General features: G+C 36.3%; 1 pseudogene; it reads left to right on the forward strand.

Annotated features, from left to right (window-relative positions):
- Nucleotides 1–1,150: 1,150 nt before the first annotated feature.
- On the forward strand, nucleotides 1,151–3,795 carry LOC139888840 (phosphoglycerate kinase, chloroplastic-like; annotated as a pseudogene).
- The last annotated feature ends 1,193 nt before the right edge of the window (nucleotides 3,796–4,988 follow it).

A 4,988-nucleotide genomic window follows, 5' to 3' on the forward strand; every position in this document is an offset into this window, starting at 1 on the left:
CACTTTGGGGGGGGGGGGGGGAGAACGGTGGCGTTTCTACTGATGTTGCTGTTCCAATTGAACGATGGGAACATCAACAGAAATAGGATCCGAATTGGTGACGGGAGTTGATCCGGTGGTATGTTGAGTTGTCGCCACGTCACTGGCAACGTTGGTGGAAGACCCAGCGGCAACCTCTCCACCCTTCAAAGGATGGCCTTCTGGAAGATTGGCCTTGGGAAATCTTTTGAAGGATATGCCTTCAAGAGTGGGGCGGTGGAGAACTCTGTGGAATTCCATCTCTGCAAAAGATTATCCAAAGTTAGAAAAGTACGAACAGAACACTTACAAATTTAAAGATGTTACGGCACGAAGAGCATACCCCTTCCATCGTATAGAATCAATGGCACCCTGTCATTCCAAGGCCAATAATGCTGAACATTGCAAAGTTTCAGCATCACCTTTCCATAAGGACGCATTTCCAGTGTGGCGTCCTTGCATAGATTGAACAACTCCTATCCCCCCTGATCGAGGTCCGGAGTCTTAGAGACGTCAGGAGAACGCACAGAATGCCATTGTGCGAGGTGGGCACGCTCTTCGTCCAGCAAGTCGGTATGTTCAAAGAAAAACATGCCCCTCCAATCGTGGAGGGACGAAGACTTCTTGGTGGTAAAGTTACACTTTTTCTAGAAAGTGTACCACCCCTTTCCCGACGAAGTAAGTTTGAACGTCGCTCGGAACATGTTCAAACTCGCCGGTCAATTTTGTCCCTTGAAGAACATTTCAAAAATTGTAACACGCTGCCATGCTTGCGGATGTAATTGTGAAATGCCAATATGGTAGTGCTCTAGTACAGACACTACAAACGTGCTCAATGGAAAGCGTAAGTTTCCTAAGGCAACCGACTTCCAATATAGAGTAAAGTAATTTTGCTGCGGATCATCATCACGCTGCCCCGGAATCGCAACCATCGTCGGTACCTCCCGGAATACTGGATATTCGTCTGCAAATTTCTCCATTTGCTCCGTCGTCACGGTTGTATTTTCGGTGGCTACATTTGCCTTAGACATTTTTATAATTGGAATTTACCTTCGAAAATAACCGGCACACGTATCAAGAATGTAGAAAAGAAATTTATTAATAATCAGGAGGCGGAGAGAAAGGTGTAAAAATGAAGAGGTAAAAATGTCGTATTTATATAACAAACTTACCATGAGCCCGATAGTTGGGCTTTGATCCTGAGGAGGTTTAACTAAGTTGTTGGATCGGCGGCGTTTCGTTCTTACAGCTGTAAAAATGATGATTGCTGACATCATCTCCTAATGGGACCTATGGGGGAACATGATTTGACGTTTACGGCGTGTCAGTTATGATGGCTATTTATAATATTTTACTCATCTAAGTTTGGTTACAATCAAAGGTAATTTAATTCCAACCAAACTGGAGGGATTTAATGACGTACGTCCCTCCATGACCGTCACACGAGGCGCATGGCGTATCTTCTAGCTGGACACTTGGCTTCTTTAGCTTTTAACTTGGCAAACAGTATTGCGAAGTCAACCTTGGCTTCAAATCACGATTATTACTATGCTACGCTACCCGGAGCGTACCGTTAATGATATTGTTGACTTGGTCCACTCAGTTGATCGCCCGTCCGATAAATTAGGAGAACGTGGAGTAGGTAGTGGGCATGATTAGAGGATTCCAGAAGTGGTAATAGTGGGTTAGTGGATTGATGGCGGTTATCATTGGTAACCGTCAAACTTATGCCTATAAATACTAACCATAATCAAGCATTTAAGCAACAATCAACATACACTTACCACACTGATCATTCTTTTAAGCTCACCTTGGAGGCTCGGCAAAAGTCAACCACCACAACACTCTTCATACCCATCACGTCAACCGGAGGAACCCCTTTCGAAGGTTAGTCACTTTACATCACTGCACTCAAGTCGATTTTAGCTTGATCAGATGCGATGCAGGCTCAATTCCACTTTATTTACACCCTTGGATGGTTATGTATTTGTCTTTTCATTTGTAGCTCGAATTTGATGTTTGTAATAGTCACAAAATCACTTCCAACTCACCATTTTCAGCTATGTATGTTGAACATCAAAATTTTCAGTTTCCATGGCCATTCAAATTAAGGTTTGTTGCTTACCTGACGTCTTAGAGTCTTAAAAGACATTTGTTGGTGGAAAATAGTATCTAGAGTCTAGATTTATTTTTTAACTCATACAGTCATAGTTATACTTGCTAGATATGAATTGATGATGCTATTGTCTAATTACTTAAATGATTAAGTATAAACGTATTCTCGAGATTTATGTTTTTTTTTTTTTTTAAAATAACATGCTTGACAAGGTGTATGGATTGGAATTCATTAACAAAGAGATACAAATAGGGAGAAATAGATACTTAGTTTCTTATTTTGTATAAGACTCAAGATGTTATTCGTCTTGTGGCAAAGACGAATATGGTGCTAGGAGATTGTAATCTTTGTTGAGGGCTAAACGGCTAGCAATTCCAAGATAGTTTTATGATCAGAGGTATATTTTAATTTGATTTTATTCTATAACAATTAGATGATTCTTTATACTTCTATCTAGGTACTACAATCTCTATAAACCGTAACATTTTGATACGTAGCATGGTTAGTCATGTTCCATATGGTTAAAATCCATGAATATTTGGTTAAAATCCATCTTTAAATCAAGAAATATTGGTACTACAATATCTATAAACTGTAACATGTTTAATAAGTAAACGATGTTGTTAGAGCTGCACACAAAGCTCATGCTTCTACCGAAGGAGTCACAAAGTTCTTGAAGCTGTCTGTTGCTGCTGTTTTCCTTTTGCAAAAGGTTTGATAGTTGATCGTACATAGTCATGTTAACATCAATAGGTATCTTAAGTATGATAGTAGGGACAGTGATTTGTTTGTATTTAATGTAGGAATCGGATTATCTTGATGGGGCAGAAGGATCGTCATTGGTTGAAGAACGACCTTTACATTTTACAAGGCACAAGGATTATTAGAAGGATCGTCATTGGTTGAGGAAGATAAAATTGAGCTAAAGCCTTAAAGACGCATGTGTTATCTTGTTACCTACTGATGTGGTGGTTGCTGATAAGTTTGCACCTGATACAAACCCCAATGTAGCTTATCTTCTGGTTACAGTCACATATTAGAACTACATTTATGGGTACAAGAGGGATTAAAGACGTATGTGTTATCTTGACTAATTCACGATTGTGCCAGCATTCGTTCTTCCTGATGGGTGTATGGTATTGGGTATCAGGATAGATTCTGTCAAGACATTCAATGATGCTTTTCGAGATCACCAAAAACGTCATATGGAACGGACCTATGGGAGTGTTTGAGTTTGACAAATTTGCAAATGGAACTGAGGTACTTTGAAATCTACTCTATTCTTAATTGCATTATTGTTTACCAACTTTGGTCGCTAAAAGTAATAGTGACTTCTAATTTGCCTTTACAAGCATGTTGTGATCATTTGTATGTTTTCGAATTGCAGGCAGTTGCAAAGAAGTTAGCTGACCTTAGTGGGAAGGGTGTGACTACAATCATCGATGGTGGTGTGAGTTTGGAATTATTGGAAGGCAAAATTCTCCCTGCTATTGATGCTCTCGATGAAACATCTCCAACTGTTGCAAAGTTTTTCGTTTCTGCATAAGTCTTAATGTAACAGTTGCCGTTGTTTTGCAAGATTTGGTTCTAATTTTTTTTTTTTTTTTTTTTTTTTTGATTTTTTAATCTAGTGTCAGCCTCCCATGCTTATGGTTCATTGAGTTTGTAAACATGAACATGAGTTTTTTGTAGATGCTTTTTCATAAAGTGAAGATCATATTGTTGTATTTCTAAAAACAGAGGCAGGCCCTTGCCCTTCAAGATCTTAATATATTGGCATTCTATTGTAAAATTTTCAGAGTGCATTTTGTTTTATTAATGAACTAACTGAAGATATTAAAGTTTATATAGTGATGGTTTTTGTGTTTTGAATATACTATGATTTGTTATAAGACATAAAAAAGTGGCCGACAAATTTGTACATAAAGTCAAAAAGCAAATCCTATTTGATATCTCATGAATGAATTGTACAGTAGAATTTGAGTAGTATAAATAAGGATCGATGAATGTAAATCAAATGTACCAAAAAATTATAATATACTCTCTCCCTCTCTTTTATCTTCTAATAATCAATAGCCTACAGTCAAGAACCAGACCACTAAAGGTAGTTATACTGCTAAATTATAACACGTTATCAGCACGATTATCTCAACATTTATACTAAATATGGTTGGCCCTGCCACCTAACTAATATATGGTCGGTTATACCACCTAAATGATATATGGTCGACACTGTCGCCTAATTTACATTTATGTTATCTAACATTTATTTATGTATACTAACATTTACATTTATGTTATCTAACATTTATTTATGTATACTAACATTTACAGTTATGTTCACTAACATTTATATTTATGTTATATATGGTCGGTTATACCGCCTGAATTATATTTCTGTAATCTAACTCTTATTAACTTCACTAACATTTATATTTATGTTATCTAACATTTATGATTACTTATGCAATTAATCATTATTTATTTCATGCATACTAATGTTTATTTTTATTTGAGCCTTCGAGGTCACACACATATACACCGAGACGTCAAATAAAATATATATATGATGTATATATATTACTCAAGTAACAAAATAGTAAATCGAAATTAATTCATTTACTATTCATATGAATAGTAAATGAAACGAAATTAATTAATTTACTATTCACATGAAAATGACATGATAGAAATTATCAATTATAAGTTACATAACATACCTCTAAAGTATTTGAAAAATACGACTTTTTAAATGCATAAGATTTTCAAAATCAACACGTTGATAAATTGATCTCATATATATACTCCGTATCTTTTTGAAAGATTTTGTCTTTTGTTTTTTTTTTCTTCTTTA

The sequence above is a fragment of the Rutidosis leptorrhynchoides genome, chromosome 2 (genome assembly GCF_046630445.1).
Source record: "Rutidosis leptorrhynchoides isolate AG116_Rl617_1_P2 chromosome 2, CSIRO_AGI_Rlap_v1, whole genome shotgun sequence".
NCBI classification, from domain to species: Eukaryota; Viridiplantae; Streptophyta; class Magnoliopsida; order Asterales; family Asteraceae; genus Rutidosis; species Rutidosis leptorrhynchoides.